The sequence below is a fragment of the Equus caballus genome, chromosome 15, assembly GCF_041296265.1.
Source record: "Equus caballus isolate H_3958 breed thoroughbred chromosome 15, TB-T2T, whole genome shotgun sequence".
Taxonomy (NCBI): Eukaryota; Metazoa; Chordata; class Mammalia; order Perissodactyla; family Equidae; genus Equus; species Equus caballus.
The window spans coordinates 96,352,750-96,374,981 of NC_091698.1; the positions used below are offsets into that span (position 1 = coordinate 96,352,750).

Consider the following 22,232-nt stretch of genomic DNA (forward strand, 5'->3'; position numbering starts at 1 on the left):
TGTTTTTCCTAGAGGTTAGATCAGATACCTATTACTTCATCTTGTCCAGAAGAGGAAGTCTAAACTCCTTTTAACATACTGAAATTTTAAAGTTTTTTCTTTTACCTTAAGTTTTAACCATACTAAAATTTATTTTTCTTAATGATGTGAGGCAGAAATCTAATATGACTTTTTCCATATGAATAAGCAATCATCAAAGCACATTTATGAAATATTCCATTCTCATTATTATACTGGCACCTGATATTTTATAGCCAATTTAAAGCCACAATACTCATTCATATATATTATTTCATTATATCCTTTAAGTAATTTTAAATGAGGTGTTGTGAAGGTAAGTTTATCTTCTCCATAAAATAGCTGAGGGAATTAAGAATCATCATAGTTAATTTACTTGTCCAATATTATACTCAACTAAGTGACTGAATTTGGAATATAATTCATATGAAAGAACTCTGACTGAAACATTTGTCACTCCATTAATCTCTAGGCCCAATTTCCCTAATCTGGTTGATGAAGTGGTTACTCCCTTAATGTAAAACTATGTAAAAGTGTAATCAGCTCTTAAAAGCAGGAAACACTCCTTCTTTGATCAAGGAAATTTTCTCCTAAGCCTTATAATATATTTATTACATTGTGCCATATTTTTTCTCACTTCCTGATTTACCAAATTCAATATATTGTATCCCATCAGTGAATGACATCGAATTACCTTGTAAATGATTAGTTCTGTCACTTGGATAACTCAATTCCCTAATATTGTTATGGCCACTCCTTTCAAGTTAATTATAAATTGTAATGCGTAGTGAATTAATATATTCCAAATTCATTTCTAAAGCAAAGGCTTATTAACCACTTTTTGGAAGTTGTATACAACAATCTTGATTTTTAGACTTTTATTACATCTATACATTCTGTATGCGGGTATCATGTATAACTGTTGTCTGTATATGCTCGTATACATGAAAGGTCAAAGACATATCAAACAGATATGAGCAAATTCATCATTGCAATAATTGCATCAGATACAATAGCACTCTACTATGCGGCATCTTCTGTGTGTAACATATTTAAATATGGACCCTATTTGTATATTTCAATCTTACTGGAAGGTGCTATCTTTCTATTTTACATATATGAAACTTAGAAAGGTTAACTAACTTGACTGATGTCACGCAGCTGAAAGATGCTGTTGAAGAGACTCAAACGCACTCTTACTTGATTTTGTAACTCATGCTGTTCTTGCTTCACTGCATCCCAAGGTCATAGACTCTATTATTACATCTCAACCAAATATGTATAGAGTACTAGTGGGTATAAAGCATAATAGTAGGTGCAGTTTGTAACCCGTTCACTTAAGTCCATGGTAGTTTCCTCTCATATTGTATGCTAGAGCGAAAGTGAATTATCTCTACTTTGAGACAGCGTCACCTTTTCAACAACTTTAAGAATTTTATTTTTGTACCTCTTTGTGCTCCAGTATAACAAATGAGTTAGATTAGAAAGATGAGCCCACTTAGAGAAAAGCGTAAAGATCTACTTCTGACATTATCTCCTAAGAACAAATGTTTCCACATTTCCTTACACTATCAAAACAAACACACAAGGAACACGCATGATCTTGAATAGCTGTCTTGGTGATTAAATCTTAGACATGACTGAGTGGTGAGACACTACAAATGCAGGGACACTGAAAAACTACCAGGGGTGCCTAAGATGGTGAAGTGATTGAGAAGTCTACATATAGGCAGAATCATAGAAAGAACTGGAATATCTGGGTGTATTGTTGATTCAGGAGAGGCAATAGATACACTTCCAAATCTCTGAATGGCTGTCATGTGGATGAGAAAATACCGAGTGCTGTCTTGTTCCATAAATCTCACGTGGACAGAGATTATAGGAAGCAGGTGTTGATATAACATTGTAAAGAGTGAGGAGCTACCCCTGCTCCTCAAGATAGTCAAATGGAAGCCGGATAACCAAAATAAGTCAGAGTCACATATCCAAGATTCTTCACTTTTTTTTTCTTTCTCCCCAAATCCCCCCAGTACATAGTTGTATATTCTAGTTGTAGGTCCTTCTAGTTGTACTGAGTCTTTACTTTTTAAAAGGCTGAATTTATAAGTGTTTTAGTTCCTTTCCACCTCTGGTATTCTGTGATTTTAAAGATAGGAGACTTTGCCATTTTTATTTTTATTCCATATTCATCCACAAATTGCAAGATAGGTAATCCAGTCTGACTCCCTTACTAGACATTCCTTTGTCAATAAATCCTGAGACTCTCCTAAACTTCCAACATATGAGAAACACAATGACTTTACATCATCTAGAAATTACTTCTAGCATTCTGGGCATGAATAGACAGGCATGTGGATTAGTTGTCTTGGCAAACGCAAGACAGAGATGTGTGGGGAAAATAGAAACACAATTTTGACCCATAGTTTGAACTTTACATTGGTTAGAAACTAATGTCCAGTTAAAGCAACTTGGAGGCACTCTGGCTTTTGTGGCGATGGTTCTCTTGGAGCCCTTTCTTCAGATTTTACCTTTCACATGCATTTCCCAGTCTATTCCAGTGTTTCCTTTCTTCAGAATGTTTTCATTGCCTCTTATTGTTCAGGTACTTATAACTCGGATTTTAAAAAATGTTCTTATTTTCCACTGTTTGTCTGTCATCTATCTCTAGGGACTCAGCTTGCATGCTCTTTTTTATGTTCTTTTTTTTCTGGCTACTTTACACAAAGACCTCACACTATAGTGTTCCATTTACTGGAACACCAATCTGCGGTCAACTTCCTTCCTCAGGGCATTTGTCAGGTCCATCCTGGATCCACGTGTGATAAGGACAAGATAATATACATCAATGTAAGGACAGATAAAATAAAGTTCACAAAAATCTGAAGGATACCTGGTGTTAATGGACAGTCATGCTTTCACTCTTTACTGTCTACTTCAGTATATCTTAAGTTCCCTGAAGACAGGGCGACCCTTTTTTTTCTTTATTCTTAATACTTTGGTTTGAATTTCTCCAGGAGAATTATAAAGTTCTGACAATCATTCCATCCCCAGAGAGAAGAATCTTTGCTGTGCATCACAGGCAAAATGAAATGATAAGGAACATCCAGTGGGCTTACGGTATGAAAGAGGGCCTCTTTGGAATAGAGTTACAAAGGGCAAAGAGAACTTTTATTTATTTGTTTTCTAAACTAGCTTTCTCATGGAACACAAAGAAAACGATTTTGTCTGTCGACTTCTGTCTATCTATCATCATCAACTATCTATCCTTTCACTAATGGAGCGTTAAGAATCAGGGAGCTGGGATGGATCTGGGAAAGTACAGGAAAAAAGGGCAGAGCGGATTCTTCTGCTCCACTACTAGATTTGACCTGCTATTAAAATGACCCAAGAGGAATTTTCAAACTTTTTATGCAGCTTAGTTCAAATTACCAAAATTGGAGACTAGGAAGGATGTTGGGATGAATAGAAAGAGAATTTGAATGTGGGGTCTAGCATGCATTTGGGATTAGTACCAAAGGGAGAATCAGAAGCCTAAAATCTTTCTCCAAAAGGTTGGAGTAACCATGATCTAACCTGACATTAAAAAATAAATGCTCTATTCCATGTGAAATGTGAGGATGGGTATGGTTGCAGAAATATTGACAACAGCAGATATTCAAGTTCACAGGGATTAATTGCATGGTGACTCTGGGTAAAGAGCTTTTTGGCAGCAAAAGTACAGATGATAACTGGGGTTATAAAAGATAGGCATCTGCCTTTCTAGGTTATAGGAACAAACCTAAGCCAGGGACGGGGTGTCAGCCCTAATACAAGAACATACATCTCAAGAAGGCAATGGTTACGCATGTAACCAAGAGAGAAGTCCAATCAATCTTGCCAAAAGGGCAATGCACAGTAGAGGATAAAGGCAAGGTGAGCACACTTCAACTCCTATGAAGACAGCATTAATTTGGGACCTAGCCTTTGTGGGACACACGGCTCCTAACATAATGCTTGCATTAGTCATGAATGATTCAAGAGCTGAGCTGAACCCAAAAGATGCAGATTTCAGGGGAGACAGCTGGAAAAAAGCAGGATCTGGAAGTACAGTTACTGGACTAAAGTGAAAGCCTGAAATTTAATTTGTAGATCTGGACTGATAGTCACAGAGACTATAAAACCTACTTAATTTAAGAAATTAGTGTTGTTAGCAAGAAGTAAAAGAACAGCTTTGGACCAAGTCCTATATAAAATCACAGAATGTGTAGCATTAGCCCCAGAAATAGAACAACAAAAGATTATGCATTTTCTAACGGAAATCAAGAGGCAGAAACATGACTGATGACTCCTAGGTAAAACTTTCACCAATTCCCTAGTACTTAGTGAAGAATAATTAACAGTTAACATCATACCAAATATATATATAATTTTTGTTAGTCATTATTGAATTTTTCCTTCTGTGTTATGTCTTACTACACTACATATCCAGAGCTAAAGAGTAGATGAAACATAAATTCTAAGGGGATTGAAGGAATCTAAATAAAGTTAGTTTTTAGAGTTTTCAAGGACTTTTCCAAATAAGTAGATATATGTTGGTATATCTATCTATCTATCTATAGATAGATAGATAGATATAAATGAAATACACGAAAATTTAGATTGGCCCATTCTCTTTGTCATTATATTCAGAGAAATAGGTCTTATTTTAGAGTAAAGATTTATCCAGAATATGACCCAGAGAGAGAGAGATTACTTATTCTTTTAACCCTTATTTTTGTGACTCAGAAAAATATTAACCTCTTTCAGCCTTATATTCTTCTTTAAAAAACAGAAGAAAATGCTATTACCATCCAGCTCCCTGAGTTGTTGTGAGATAGATAATAGGTAGATATAAACTGTCTGTAAAATGTTAATACATGACTCTCTCAGGATCTTAGTTTGGCAGAAGCCTCTAACAGTTATGTAGGTGCCAGGTATCCTCATTACCTACAGCAAACTGCCAAACCACCTGTGCCTGACTTACAGTGAGCCAACTTCTAGATAATGCTCAAAAAGTTTCTTCTCTCTTACTTTCCTATTTCTGCCTTCCTTTATAAAAAGTAGGTATATTTGACCTTATTTCTGTTTCCTCCTCAGTCAATCGCCTTCTCTTGAAGCCAAAGGGAAAAAATAATACTAAGAAAGTGCTATTTTCTTACGACTACGTTTAAATTCTTATTTATTTTACCAGCAAACTATGTAAAGTGTCTGTGTTGAAAATAGAGACCTATGAATACCCAAGTTTCATCGTTTTTGGTATTTTGCCAGTGGATGGTTTAGTGTCTTATTATGAATCACAAAATTGCCAGCAACTTTGAGATTAAGAACATGGACATTATTAATTTGACTGCATAAAAACTCACAAAGCCAAGCGAGCTATAACTTCCCTTTGTGGAAAATTTCTGAGATTAAGCCATGAGAATGTAAGGCACGAGAAATTCACCAATTAAAGCATCTTTAAATGTTGACATTGAAAGAGCTTTTAGAGAATAATGCAGTTAATTGTCATTATTCTTACCATTTTCTTAGAAAGCTAATATAGTATAAGGAAGGAACTGCAAACTTTGAATTCAGAAAAACATAAATTTGGCACTTGATTACATTATGTGCCAAGTGTTTGACTTTGAACACATCATTTACTCCTCTGATTTTCAGATCTTTCATACATAGAAAGGGGAAAATGAAGTCTAATTTGAAGGCTGCTGTGAAGATTACTACTATATAATTATATTAGCCCTTGGCACAGGGACAAAGACTGGCTCTCATTATTAATCAAGGAGCTATGGCTTGGGAGATAGTAGTTTAACAAACCCTTAATTATACATAATTCTTTGTAGTTTCCAAAGCTCCTTTCACATACAACTTATTTTCCAACAGGTAAACAGAAGCCATAATAACAGCAGCTCACCTTTCTTGACTGCTTGCGGTGTGATAGGGTCCCTGCTAATCACTTTACATCCATTATCTCATTTCATTCTAAAAACAACTCTTTGGTACATGCTTTATTATGATCAATCCTGATTTAGAGATAAGGAAACTGAGGCTTACAGAGATTCAGTTGCTGGAGGTTACTGGTAAGTGACAAGCCAAAATTCAATATCTTATTTGACATCAGAGTCTGAGTTCATACGCACTGAACAATACTACCTGCTAAAAAAATCTAACTGAATTAAACCAGAATATGTCTCAAATAAATAACACTGAATTTGGGTGACCTGAGTGATTTTTATTATTTTTTTCTATGTAATGGGAAAGTTTTGAACAACTCAAAATATTTTCCCAGCATGCAATGACCTTTGGACTTTGGAAGCTGAAAAGGAATTGAACTCTTGTTCGATCAATTTTTAACATCCACAGCATATTCATCATCAGACTGAGGGAGGCATATATGTTGATGCAGAATAGCTTTGCTGTGACTATGTGTAGTCTGATATATCTGAGAGAAATTTTTTAATAATATTAATATAACACGATTGCAAATATTAGGTTAAACAATTCTCTAAGCATTTCTTAAATTATTCTTGTCTAGTAAAAATATAGATTATTTTCAGCATGATATATGGCTATGAATAGAGAAGGTATTTAATTTGAATTTCAATTTTTAAGCTTTTGATTCACTGAATTGCAATTCACTGACTTTGCATTTCCAAGTGCTGGTTCATAAAAAAGACTATTTCGTAAAAGATACCATTGCACAATACATACTTAAAGGTGATTATAATCTTATATTTATGGCATTTTGGTTGCCTGCTTAATATAGATTTTGTGGATATATTTCTTTTGGCTACTATTATTGTAGTGTTTTATGCAATTTTACAGTATGTAAAGACCTAAGTGCAACCAAGAAAACTTCCTTGCTTCAAAATCCCTCAATTTTTAAAATATATTTATTGATTTCCAATGGCACTGGTTGGGTTCTCCGGGGAGAGAATATACAGAAAGTTTGCTGGACAGTAACCTAGTGATCAGCATCTGAGGTAGGGAGTGATGGCGGAAAGTCTTTCTTGGCAGAAAGAGAAGACGCTGTGAAGCAGAAACAACAAAGATCCAGGAAATCCTACAGGGGTTTGGGAGATGGGAGAGCCCTGCAGAATTGTGCTGACTTGGGGCAAGGCGACTGGTCCCTCTCAACCAGTTATTGAATGAAGGCTGTCTCTAGGAAAGAGTCATGGCCTTGTTTGAGGGGTTCACAGCTGAAAGCAATTATTCCAGGGGCACATATAGGGGATGCCACTCAGGTACAAATGGCAGGTAGTCCTCAGCTGTCAGCTTTCTTTGGAGATTGCCTCATCTGAAAGGAACCAACTTTCTAAGGCCATGACACATTCCCAAGTGGCCTGCATTCAATGATTGATGGATGGGGAGTATAAAAGCCTGACACATTGATATGGTCTGAATTGTATTCTCTTAAAATGTATATGCTGAAGCCTTAATCCCCCATATGTCTGTATGGAAGATAGGGCCTTTAAGGAGGTGGTTAATGTTAAATGAGGCCATAAGGGCAAAGCCCTGATCTGGTAGAACTGGCATCTTTATAAACGATGAAGAGACACCAGAGCTTGCTCTTTCTCCATCATGTGAGGACACAGTGAGAAGACAGCCTTCTGCCAGCCAGGAAGAGAGACCTCACCAGAAAGCAAACCCTGCGAGAATCTTGATCTTTGACTTTCCAGCCTCCAGAACTGTGAGAAAATAAATTTCTGTAGTTCAAGCCACCCAGGCTATGGTATTTTGTTATAGCAGCCTGAGCAGACTAAGACACCCTTTGAATCTAATTTCAAGAGTTCTGATTCTATTTCCCAGGGGACTCAATTTTGATGATTGGAACTGGCAGGGGTATAAGAAAGAAGCTATGGGATGAAATTTGGAACTGGAACATCTGTCACCCAGCTGCCAGGGAGATGACCCCATTCAAGTGGTAAGTAAAACACATGTTGACTTTGGCACAAAGTGGCAATTCAATTGTTGAAACATCCCCACTGGTGAACTCAGATGGTATACCAGCAAAAGAAATTCATTGGCTAGTGTGATTTATCAAGGATTTGAGAAACCTGGGTGAAATGGCAGCTGTAAGAACAATATAAGATAATTATTGCTAAGGAAAAAAAGATGTTGAAAAGTCGAGATCATTTAATTGGCAATTCAAAGCTAAATGTTAAATTCAGAGGGCTTCATTAATAGCATGTAAAGCGGCCCTCATCTCCTACAGTGATAGGGCAGAGAATGCTGAGTACCAGAACTTAATCTTAAGAATAAATGAGCCCTAAAGAAGTTTAAACTCTTAATACAGGCAGGTTTGCTATGCCAAGGTCAAGGCCTTAGCTGAGGTGGAATGGGATCCTGACAAACGAAATGAAAACATCAGACTGATTCTCCTGAAAATAATGTAATCCCAATTTCCTAGAGACCCTCTGAGTCTGCAGAAGTGGCACATGGTGGCCACAAAGGATACAATATTTACCAAAGCAATATCTAATGCACTGGTGAGAGGGGCAATAGCATCACTTAGAAGTTCAGTGGTGGCTCTGCTCTGTAAGCCAGGGTTAACAGTAGGAGATGCTGCCATAGAACTGGACTTCTGTTGGCAATGGGTCTGACAAGACCACTATAACAATAGAGGACAGGAGGTATCACTCAACCATCAGAAGCCACGTGGTCACAATTATTGCAGTGAGTGGCAGAATTGGAGGGGCAGCTGGGTGGCCTGACCTTAAAAATGTTAGAGATGATTAATAAAATATGGCATCCCTGGGATCAAAATATATGGGCAGCCAAGAAGGTATGACTCAATATGTACCATCAAAAGAAATCAAGGGTGGATAATCAAGAGGCTGAAAGCCATCATCCCAATAAAAAGTAAGACCCTTTCTCAGTATCAAAATTTGAGTGAGATTTCAGACTCAGAATAGATAGATAACAGAAGAGACTGGATCACCAGGAGGAGAGAATCTGAAACATTGCACATGTACATGATATTCCTGCCTAGTCCTTACCACCAAGGAGCTATGATAATTTATTTGATGAACTGTACTTAGGTAAAGAGGAATACTGCAAACTTTTCAGCACTATTGAACACAGAAGCAATGTTGACCAAAGTATCCTCAGGGATGCTCTATTAGAAAGTTGGGGTCATTTTGGGGTCAAGTCATAAATGAAGTCCTGCCCAATGTTGGGCTCACAGTGGGTCCATTGAATTCTAGACCCATCCTCTGGTCATTTACACAATCCACAAACAGACATACTTGTTTATTAGCACAAACACCAAAGTGGCTCCTTAGTCTTTGGGATTAGCACTACAATATTGAGGAAGGCCAAGTGGAAGCCTCTAAATTGATTCTCCCCATTTCAGACAAGATGAAAAATACAAAACGGCATCACATCTCAGGTTAAATGGCAGGGGATTAAAACCTGTTTGTATTCACATGGAAGTGACAACAGTATATAATTCAACTTTTGCCCAGAGGTCTGTTAAGTCTCCTGAATTCTGTCATAATATAGTCCAAAGAGATCTAGACCTTCTATAGTCCCTTAACACAATATAGTGGTGCATTATATCAATGAAATTATATATTCATATATTCAGACCAAATGAGAAAGAAATGGCTAGCATGTTAGAGGTCTTGGTAAGACATTTGTCCTCCAGAGGGTGCAAGATAAATGCTACCATGCTACCAGGTCTCAAGGACCTCCAATATCAATAAAATTTTTAGGGGGATCAGAGGTCTGAGTTATGCTAGAATATCCTCCAAAAGTAAAAGACACATTGTTCCTTGCGTATCCCACAAGAAGGAAGGAGACACAATTCCTGGTGGGTTGCTTTCAGTTTTTGATGTAGAATATTATATTTCACCCTGGGAATACTGTTTTGACCATATATTGGGTGATATAAAAGTTTCCCAGCTTTAAAAAGAGGTCAGAGAAGGAAAAAGGTTTTGCTGTAGATGCAGGCTATGGTACAAGTGGCCCTGATGCTTGGCCCGTATGATCCAGTAGATGCCATGGTACTCACAAGCATCACTGGTGGGAAGGACGTTTTGAAGGATTTATTATAAGCACCAGTGGGAGAATCATAGCACACTACTAAAGTTCCTAGAGCCCTAGTAAGATCATGACAACTGCATCGGAGATTATATTTGAAAATAGCTGTTGGCATGCTATCAGGTTCTACTAGAGTAAAAGGGCCTCACTTTGAGTCATCAAATGACCATGCAACTGTAAATGCCCATCATACGCTGAGCTTTGTGAGACCCACCAAGTCATAAAGTCAGTTAATCCCCACAACCAAGTGGACAAAATGACACAGCCATCAAAGTTCAACTAGTCTGTCTTGATCACCCCAGCGTTGTACAATGGACTTGTATATTAAGTAGCCATGGAAGCTATGTATAGGTCCAAGAATATGAACTCCCACTTATCAAGACTGATTAGCCACTGGTGTCACCAAATATCCAAGCTGCCTGGAGCAAAGACCAATACCGAATCCCCTAAACAATATTATCTTTCAAAAGACCAACAGGCTTCCTGTTGGCAAATTATTCACACAGGACATTTTCTGTGTTAGAAGAACCAGCATTTCACATATTCTGGGCATGGTTTTGCCTTTCCTGTCGTCGGGGCCTAGCTAGCACCACTATCTGAGGACTTATAGGGCTTTTGTTCCATGTGAGCCCAGACAATATCACATCAGCCCAAAGGATGCATTTTATAGCCACAGAGGTGCAGTGGGGCAGTAACTTGGACTCTACTGATTATATCACATACCATACACACAGAAGCTGCTAGCCCGATAGAAAGTTGGATAAGGCCATTAAAGGCTCAGGTAAAGCACTGGTTTATAGGCAATACTTTATAAGAAAGGATGATATTTTCCAGAATATAGTACATTCTTTGTTTTTCAAGCTTTTTTGAAGCACGTCTGACAAATTGTATATATTTAAGGTGTACAGTGGTTGTTTTGATGTAGGTATACATTGCAAAATGATTGCCACAATCAAACTAATTAGCATGTACATTATCTCACCTAGTTACCATGTTTTTGCATGTGGTAAGATCTATTCTTTTAGCAAATTTCACGTATAAAACACACTAATAATGTGCATGTTATTAGAAATAAAAGGAGAAATTCAGGTCATTGCTATAAGTGTAATTTAGGAGCTATTCATCTAGGTATTTATAATAAAGTATCACCTTAATCTCTGATGTTAAGCAAAACATCTATGTCATTGATTTCCTTGGTAATAGAATAAGGTGAAGGAAACTACCATGGCAGTCCTACTAAGACTTACTCTTTGGGAAGGGGCTAATTGCAGAAATACAGTTCTATGATTTCAGAGCTGTAAGGGGTCTTTGGAATCGTGTGGTATAATTTCAGTATTTTACATACTAGGAGACAGTCTCAGAGAAATCAGAGATGATTTCCTCATTTCTGGGCCGTGCTATTTCCTCTCATCTCTATTGCTCCATAAGAAGACACACAGTGAGCCGCTGCTCAGCCTGCTAAGACTGTTTTTCTTAAAACAGGGTCTGGTTCCAATCAATCCGGATTACTGACTTTTCTGCTATTGAGTGTTTTTTATTGACTTGAAGAAGAAAACCATTGTACTCAGCTGCTACCTCGTATCAGCAATATCTTATCTTCTTCACCTTCTTGGCTCTCTAAACACCTCATCAATAGTTAATATCCTTTCCAGATTGCTCCATAAAACAGGCTAGGTCTTATAAGAAAAGCTGTTGAATACATGCGCAAACCAAATGATGGTTTATATCCTTTATTTTTGTATGAGTGAGTTTTGTTCTTCTGCAAACATCTTTTCCATGTAAAGATGACTGGCTCTCATAGTCTCCACCTCTTCTTACACTTTCGAGTCTATTCAGTTCCCAGCCTAGCTGCCTTCCCTCCTGTTGGTCAGCTGCTCTATGAAGCTGAACATTAATGGACTATGTTGCTCTCAGTTGTGAGTAAAGGAAGTGTGCAAACTGAACAGGATCAGTTATGCACAATGCGTGGCATAAATTATTTTATTGAAGTTTCATGACAAGCTTGAAAGGATTTAAACAGTCAAAATAATTTTATAAGTGAGAAAATCAACAGTTTGAGAAAATTACAAAGAAATAGTAAATAAGGTTGCCCCATTGTATCCAGAGTGGACACTCATTTATTTAAAAGACATTTAATAGATTCTTACCATGTATTAGACAGTCTACTAGTTACTGTGTAAGACATATGTCAGATGTGTATCACTGACCTTAAGGAAATCACCTTCTCTTATTTGAGGCTGACTCTTAGTCGATTAGATTAAAGGTGATGTGAGAGAAAAGAGATGCAGAGACAGTTAAGAAGAGAGCATGGATGGTATTCTGAGAAACTTTGATTTAATAGATTTAGTGGAATAAACAAAAGATAGAATACACAAAAGGATTTGAAGTGGAAGGCCCCGAGACAGTGGTTTCGTGGGAACCAAAGTGAAATTTGTGAAAAAGGATGGTGATCAGCAGGTGAGATGCCACTAAGGGAAAATACAAGGATTTGAAATCAAAGAGTTTATTGGGGCAGTCTAAGAGAAGAATTTCACTAAAAATTTAAGAATTTGTGAAGAGGAGAGAGGATGAAAGCTAGAGTGGGGCACTGACTAAAAGTAGTTGTGGTTGTTTTAGTACTGGGCAGTGTTTTAAGAAGAAAAAGACCATACTGATCTGTAAATGCCTTTGGGAAGGATCAGTGGACGCTGAGAGGCAGAAGACAGAGGCTAGTCGAGCAGACAACTGATAAGGTAAGTTCTCTGTGAAAGCGGGATAACAGAGAACCCGGAGCACAAGTCTTAGTTTGAAGAATGGATCTCTCTCCCTCTGCTAGGATAAAAGGAAGGGGCAGATGCAAATCTGCTAGGTGTGAGGAAATCAGAGAAAAGTCCACCTGGTAAAAGAAAGGGAGGATGCTGGGTAGTTAATTGGTCGATTAAATAATTGAAGAAGCAGGTTGAGAGAACAGAAGAGCAAACTTACTAGAAAAGAAAAGGAATTTGAGAGTGGGAACTTTAAGTCAGTGTTTGAGAAAGACCATAGATTTTTAATGACAACAATCAGAGTGGTTGGTTGTATGATTTTTTTTTTCTTGAGATGCCTAGCACTCAGCGGTCTCATGGACAGAGTTTTCTAAGTGTTTTGGAAGAAAATGGAAACAAAAAATGTAAAGAGAAGTAAGAAGTAGTATAAGATAGGGAGATAAATTGGTTAGAATATTGGATTTACATCAAAATCACATATAGAGCTATTTAAAAAATAGTCAAGCTATGATCAACCTTGTGGGAGAAGAGTCCTTATTCCCTGAGTAAGGGATCTCATGTAAACCTGTAATTAAAAAAATTAAAGCATTGGATATGCAGTCAGAGCGTAGAACACTTTTAATGGTCCCTGTAATCTAAGTACATTGGGAATGGAAGTGATGCAAGAGGAATTTGAGGAAAAAGTAGAGGGTAAAATGTTTAAATCACATTAAAACACAGTGTTTGTATTTGAGAGAAAGGAAAGGAAGAAGAGATCAGAGCCTTTATACAGCTTCAGAGTTTGAGTAGTTTAGGTAACGCCAATGCTCAGACTGAGCCCATGAAAATGAGGGGAGTAGGAGGAGTGAGAAAGAGGAGAAAGTCATCCTAAGAGACCGGGCATTAAATGGGCCTTCCAATCTTACCTTGTTAGGAGTCAACTCGTTGGAGCTATTCGAATTTTCATCCTCAGTATCTTCATCTATAAAAGGTGGGTTTGGATGATATCTATGATTAATTTCAGCTTTAAACATAGTATGAAATTATGAATATTATTCAAGTCCCTTTATGATCTATGTGCATACCAAAATATTTCAATGATACCCAATCCCTGGAATTCCTTAGACCAGAAAACTTGATACATATATGTAATTTAATTCTGTCACCTGATTGTATTCATTGGCTTACAGAGAAAATTAAGAGATTTCAGGGGGAAAAACCCTCTGTAGCTAACATATTAATGTTTGTTTGTGAGAGTTAGTTAGGCAGCAGTTAATACTCATCTAGCTGTTCTTACTGCATCGATCATAGAAATCACAAACATTCCTATTTTCTATTTTTCTTGTATGTCTCTAAGATAACGTTTAAGGGGTTAATTTGAAGAGCAACAACAACAAATGACTCATGAACACTGAAAAATTGGGGACAGGCCAATGCAGTTGAGATTTTTTTTAAAAAAGAGGAAGTGATTATATCAACTTTAAGAGCCAAAAAAACTTCAGTTTTTATGGTTTTAGAAAATTATATTTATTGAAAATAAAGCTTGCAAATAAGAAGACATTGAAAATTCTCTCTACAAAAGCAGGTAATAAGTTGAATAAATTTAATTTTGTGAGCCAAAATGATACAGAGGATTTCAGTTTTGAATTCTATATTGCATTTTGAAATGTATTGACTCTTAGAAACAATCTTCTGATGGAACTCTTATTTTTAAGAGTTAAGTTTATGTTCTGTATAGGTGTAAAATGAAAGTTAAAAAGCTAATGATCCTTCAAGGTGTAATTTGGTAGAACCTTTAAAAAAGTCAAAGACACAACTATTTTGACGTTTTGTTTTATAAAAATATGTTCAATGACAAACAAATACATAGCAACAGACATTGGATTGATGTTACCATAGGGGAAAGGGGGTGGGGAGAGGGCAAAAGGGGTGATTAGGCTGACATGTGTGGTAATGGACTATAATTCGTTTTTGGGTGGTGAACTTGATGTAATCTACACAGAATTCCAAATATATTACGAAGGACATCTGAAAGCTGTATAATATTATAATCCAATGTTACTGCAATAAAAAAATGTTCAAAGAAAGATACACTGAATAGAAGTAAAAGTATAGTTTCCATGAACATATTAGGAACTAAATATTTGTGTATATCTTACAAAGAATAATAGAATTGAGAATATCTTCTTTTAATAGAGTTTACTTTGAACTTACCAATTATCTCAGCACTTATAAGATAATATTTTCTCAATTAAGAATATGGCCTGCAGAGAAGCATATGCTGAAGGAGGAAAAAATATTATTTTTTCAATTAAGTGCAACTTTGAAGAAGATTGTAATTTTTTATGAAAAAAATGCTTAAAATACTAAAACCATATGGAAAAAATGTACTTTGGCAATAAAATACCACTAACATGCAATTAATGACAGTTATGACTAAAAAACTGATTATAGTATGTTGAGTATGTTCCAAGACTATTACTGTTATATTACTGCCATGTTCTAAACAATACAAAGTTTATTTTTTAACTTGCTTTATTGTGGATACATTTTTGTTTACTTAAAATTAGTTTAAGAACAGAATTTGAATAGAGCTGTTTTTTAGGTTTGCTGTTTTGTCAATCAATAAGTACCTTTTTTTTTAAACTGAGATATAATTGACATATAACATGTATTTTAGGTATACAACATAATGATTTGTAAGTATATCATTTGAATTGTTTTTATTACCCTTTTCATTCTCAAAATCTTCCAGTTTTGAAAACAGATTGTATGGTCACCCTACTCTGTTTTGGCATTGAGCAGTTTAGAACAGGTAACAGGGAACCATTGAGAAGTTCTGCGTAGGATGTTGCTTAATAATGTCTGTGCTTAGATGACTGCAGTCTATTCGTGAGGAAAAGGACAAGATCTACGTCAGATTGTTGAGGGATTATAACAGATAGAAATGCTCTGCTTAAGCTTTTTCTTGAAAATTTTATAAGGGCACTCCAAGGAATTTTTAAAAACTACATGATATTCCTCAGCTGTAGAAGTGTTCTAATATTTTTTGTTTGCTCTGAAAATCTTTAGAGACACTTCTTGTTTTTTAGACTAAAAAGCATTTAGATCTTTTTTAGTGGGTGCTGCAAATAAATTATCTTTTGAAAGTATTCTAGCTGTATTTCACTTTATCCTAGTGTTGGAAAGCAAGAGCACAATGAATTTTAATAAGTCAAACAATTTTAAATCAACCAGGGAATAACATTTTAAAGGAAAGAATATCTTTAAAATGGAAAGAATACTTTTTTGCAAATTACAATGTATAACGTGTGTTTTGTAAATTTGGAGTTACAAAGTTTTTAACTAGCAGAGTGTATCAGTACTCGAAAATGAATATTTTTCCAGAATCTGTTTTTTAAAAAATTCACTTATGAAGGAAAGGGGAATGAATGTAAATTTAGTACTTTAGAATCACTGGCCTGAGCGGGCATGGTTTACCGTTTGAGAAGGGAAGAACCTGCTCATTCTGAGGAGGGATAATGATGAATAAGGCATAATATTTATCCTTCAGTCGTTCGCAAAGTCAACAAGGAGGTGGACACAGGCTACGAAAAGCACCATAAAATGTTTTAGGTAAGTGCAAGCATAGCTAGAAGGGAAGAAAGAGGGAATTAATATTGCTGAATTCATTAATTTGGGATCTGAAATAGTCTCATGGAAAACATGAGATATAAGTAGGGTTGCCAGATAAAATATAGGAGGCACAGTTAAACCTGAAACTTAAATCATACAAATAATGTTTTAGTAGAGGTATGTTCCATATCATAATTAGGACTTACTTGTACTCACAGTTATTTGTTGTTTACCTAATTTTCAAATTTAACTGGGTATCCTCCATTTTTTATTTGCTAAATCTATCAACCCTAAATGTCAACTAGGTTTTGAAAAATAAAATCTTTCAAAATTAATAGCTCCATTTATTAAGTGTGTAATATGACGTGGTAGACAGCCAAATGCATTATGTCGTGTAATTCTCAGCACAAAATATGAAAGTATTTTTTAAATTCCATTTATTGAAAGATGAAAAGGAGGCTTGATAAGGGTAAATAAGCCAGATCATACAACTAGCAAGAGGCTGAACTGGAATTTGAAGTGAAGTCTGAGTGAGGCAAGGTTTGTTTGGGTTTTTTAATAGATTAAATTATTTTTATTTATTTCCAGTTTTATTGAGGTATAATTAACAAATAAAAATTGTATGCATTTGAGGTGTACAACATAATGGTGTGATATGCATATTCATTGTGAAATGATTACCACAATCAAGCTATTTAACATATTCATCATCTCACATAGTTGCCTTTTATTTATCTGTTTTGGTGTAGTGAGAGCATATAAAATCTGCTGTCTTAGCAAATTTCAAATATGCAACACAGTATTGTTAACTATAGTCACCATGTTATAAGATCCCCAGAACTTACTCATCTTATAACTCAAAGTTTGTACTCTTTGACCAACAATGATCCATTTCCCCGACTCCCCAGCCCCTGGTAACTACCGATGTACTTTACATGTAGATCGACTTTTGATCTTTTGATGAGTTTTGGCTTTTATAGATTCCACATACAAGTGAGATCATACAGCATTTGTCTTTCTGTGTCTGGCTTATTTCACTTAGCATAATATCCTCCAGTTCATCTATGTTGTCACAAATGGCAGGATTTCCTTCTTTTTTACAGCTGAATAATATTTGATTGTTGTATGTATACGTACACATACATTCATACATACACACATGCACATACACACATCACATTTTCTTTATTCATTTATCCTTGACAGATACTTAAGTTGTTTCTATATCTTGACAGTTGTGAACAATGCTGCAATGACCATAGGGGTGCAGACACCTTTTCATGATATTGGTTTCATTTCCTTTGGATATATACCCAGTAGTGGGATTACTGGGTTGTGTGATAGTTCTATTTTTAATTTTTTGAGGAGCCTCCATCCTGTTTTCCATAAGGGCTGAAACAATTTACATTCTCAACAACAGTGTGTAAGTGTTCTCTTTTCTTTACACTCTTGCTAACACTTATCTCTTGACTTTTTTAATAATAGCCATCCCAACAGTTGTGAGGTGATCCCTCATTGTGGTTTTAATTTGCATTTCCCTGATGATTAGTAATGTTGAACACCTTTTCTTGTACCTGTTTGCTATTTGTATGTCTTTTTGAAAAAAAAATCCAGTAAGGTTCTTTGACCATTTTTAAATTGGATTATTATTATTATTACTAATTGTATTTGCCATCCAGTTCTATGAGTTCATTATATATTTTGGATATTAACCCCTTGTCAGATATATCATTTGCAAATATTTTATCCCATTGACTAATCATTTTGTTGCTGTGGCTAAAATTTCCAGTGCTATGTTGAAAAGTCTTGTTCCTAATCTTAGAGAAAAAGCTTCCAAACTTTCACTGTTGGGAATGATGCTAGCTCTAGGCTTATCACATATGGCTTTTATTATGTTGAATTATATTTCTCCCATACCTAATTCGTTGAGAGTTTTTATCATGAAAGGATGTTGAATTTTGTCAAATGCATCTATTGACAAGATTATATGATTCTTATCCTTCATTTTGTTGATGTAGTGTATTATGTTTATTGATTTGCAGATGTTGAATCATCCTTGCCTCCCAGGGATAAATCCCACTTGATCATGGTGACTGATCCTTTTAATGTGCTGTTGAATTTGGCTTGATAATATTGTGTTAAGGATTTTTGCATCTGTGTTCATCAGGGATATTGGCCCATAATTTTCTCTCCTTGTAGTGTCTTTATCTGGCTTTGGTATAAGGTTAATGCTGACCTTGTAAAATGAGTTTGGGGAGGTTTCTTTCTCTTCAGTTTTTTAGAAACGTTTGAGAAGGATTGCTGTTAATTCTTTAAGTGTTTGGTAGAATTCACCAGTGAAGCCATCTGGTCCTGGGATTGTCTTTGTTGGGAGGTTTCTGATGACTGCTTCCATTACCTTACTCATTAGTGATCTGTTCAGATTTTCTATTTCTTCATGATTCAGTGTTGGTAGGTTGTATGTTTCCAGGAATTTATCCATTTGTTTTAGATTATCCAACTGGTTGGCCTATTTTTATAGTCGTCTGTTATGAACTGTTGTATTTCTGTAGTGTCAGATATAATGTCTCCCTTTTCATTTATAATTTTATCAATTGGGTCTTCTTTTTCCTTTGTTAGTCTACCTAAAAATCTGTCAATTTTATTTATTGAAAAGAATTCTTAGCTTCATTGATCTTTTCTATTGTCTTTCTAGTCTCTATTTCATTACTTCTACTCTCGTCTATATTATTTCCTTTCTTCTGCTAAAGATGGGCTATGTTTGTTCTTCTTTTTATGGTTCCTTGAGGTATAGTGTTAAGTTGTTTATTTGAGACCCTTACTTCTTCTTAATGTAGATGTTTATCACTATACACTGTCCTCTTAGAACTGCTTTTGTTCCATCTCGTAAGTTTGAGGGTATGGTGTTTCCATTTTTGTTAGTCTCAAGATACTTTGTTTTCCCTTTTGATTTCTTCTTTGACCCATTTGTTGTCCATTAAGTATGTTGTGAATTTTCCACTTTTGCGCCTGTATTGATTTCTAGTTTCATAGCATTGTGATTGGAAAAGTTACTTCATATGATTTCAATCTTCTTAAATTTTTTAAGACTTGCTTTGTGGCCCAATAGATGATCTATTTTGAAGAATGTTCCATATGTGCTTCAGAAGAATGTGTATTCTGCTGCTGTTGGATGGAATGAGCTGTATATGACTGTTAGGTATATTTGGTCTAAAATGTAATTCAAGTCTGGTGTTTCTTTATTGATTTTTCTGTCTGGATGGTTTATCCATTGATGAAATTGTGGTATTGAAGTCCCCTACTATTATTGTATTGCTATCTATTCCTCCCTTCAGTCCTGTTATATTTGTTCTATGTATTTAGATATTCCAATGTTAAATGCATGTATATTTACAATTATTATATTTTCTTGAGTTCAGCAGGCTTGTCTCCAGGGACTCCCAGACCATAGGGGGCTAGAGCTGGGTCACAGGCTACTTTAGAGTCCACAGTCAGGACTCAGTCTGTGTGCCTATTACCCAAGTCACAGGCAGGTGTGACTTTTCTTAAATCTCTTGGTGTATGGGGCTGCTGGTTGGACCCAAGCCAAATGGGGCTTTAGACAAGTCCAGAGGAGTGTGGAACTCTTTCTGTGTCTGTAGCCGGGACCACTGTCAGTGGGTCAGCTACCGGGGCATGGATCTGTCTGCTTGAAAAGGCCCTCCTCAGTCTTAGACTCCACTAGGTTTTCACATGTTTCCTACCTTTATTCCTAAGCTCCCACAAAATCACCTTTGTCTATGAATGGCTCCCAAATTATTGTTACTGAGGGGTGACATGAGTGAGGAACCTCCTATTCCACCATCTTGCTGAGGCAAGGTTGGAGGAAGGTTATTTATAGTAAGGTAAGACAACTAGGATTTCAAACTCATGAAAGTAAGAAAAAAGCCTCTTACATGTAATCATATCTATGCTTCATATATATAACTTTGGATTTTTTAGCTACATAAAAACCCAAGTAGTTTTAGTCTTTTTTAAGAGATTATTTTGAGGACATTTTTCTACATAATCAATTGAAATGAATACTATCAGATATTTAGAGAAGACAAATCAAATTAATGTTCTTTGCAAATATGTCTAGAGGTATAGTTAAGGCAATATTTACACTTAATGATATTGAAAAAGTATTTTCCTGAATAAAAACTGAACAATGCCCTAATTATATGCCTATCACATACAAAGAGCTGTTTATTTATTCTAGTTAATGGAATCTGTTTACTAAATTCTAATAGTCTAGGTTGAAATATATAAAAAATGCAAATCAAATGTAAATTACATGATGTTATTAACTACTAATAAAAATGAAATTATTCTCATCACAAAAAATATCTATCAATAGGAATACAAAGGCAGACTATTTGAATCATTATGCAAATAGGATTGGGGGACTTTTAGATAATTTAACTTTTTAACTTTCTTCATCTAGAATCTCATCTTACGCCCTCATTGTGGGGCACTGCTAGCTTATATGGTGCCTTTACATAAATTAGAATAAAAAGATGCCTATTCTAGGTGGACATGTTCAGACACAGACACACTCCTGCCAGAAAATCCGAGGGAAACACTTAATAAGAAAAACGTGGGTTAGATTTAGGCTTCCTTCACACTCGTGACCACGCCCTCTTGGGAGAGCCACCATCTGTACAAGTGTATGGGTCAACTAGGACTTGTTGGGTCTAAATCTTCCACTGATAATGCCCTTCTCCATCTATTCCAATGGAAGCAGATAGACAAAGAGGTTGAATGGGAATGAGTAATTACAGAGGAATAGCACTATCTTATAAAAAGCCAGAATGGATCTAAGAGGTACATACACACACACGCGCGCACACACTCCCTAACTACAAATTGTGAATTGGCAGCAATAAAAGTCAATTTTCACATGGCAATTTTCAAGTGACAATAGAGACAGAATTGACATGAAGGCAGGCTAGCAAAGCAAAGGTTGCAATATTGAAAATGTGAGATGATTAGCACATTGAGGAGCCTTTTAGAAGTGGAGACACAAAGGTTTAACAGCACTGCATCTCTTCTCTTCTCTTCTTTTCTCATGACTGCTTTCTTGAAATCCTCTTAACCCAGAGCTAAGTGGATTGCAAAAACGATCCCCTGCTACTCACCAGAATAATGTTCCTCTGGCACTACATATTATTGGACACAAGGAATATTTAGGATTCAGACTTGCAGATGGATGAGAAAAAAGAGAAGATTACACATATGAAAAATTCAGAAAATAGCCACCAATAGTCTGCCTTATGATTTAAAAACTTGTATCTATCAATTAAAAAAAAAAACTTTCAAAGTAATTCATGAATGGAATTAGTATGCAAAAGTAAGCTAAGGTTCCTATAAATTTCAAATGATTTCTTTTGACATGGTTATTATATAAAATTAAGAATAGCAAAGCAAGACTTTCACAGAAAGCAAAACAGATCTGTTAGCATTATCAGAAATGGCAAGCTTCTTAATAAAAGGACATCATTTATTTTCCTTCCTCCTGTGTTAAGCTCATTTTTCTCTAATCACTGTCTTCTGTTGAAATAAACTATTCCCAGGAACAATTGACAGTTCAGTCGATAAAATCAGTGGAAGGAGGAAGCCAGAGTGGGGATCAAGGTTATCAGCTGGGACTAAGTGGAAAACAACCTGCAAAATGGGTGCTGACACTCATGCATGTCCATCATATGTCCCGCTGGGATGAAACCAATCAGCAGAAGGTAATTCTTCCTGATCCCTGGGCAAAAGTTTGATTGTGCCTCTTATAACCATAGGATCACGGGA

General features: G+C 35.9%; 1 pseudogene; it reads left to right on the forward strand.

Annotated features, from left to right (window-relative positions):
• Nucleotides 1-22,232, forward strand: part of LOC100072248 (Y-box-binding protein 1-like) — a 41,810-nt pseudogene that overhangs the window by 12,540 nt on the left and 7,038 nt on the right.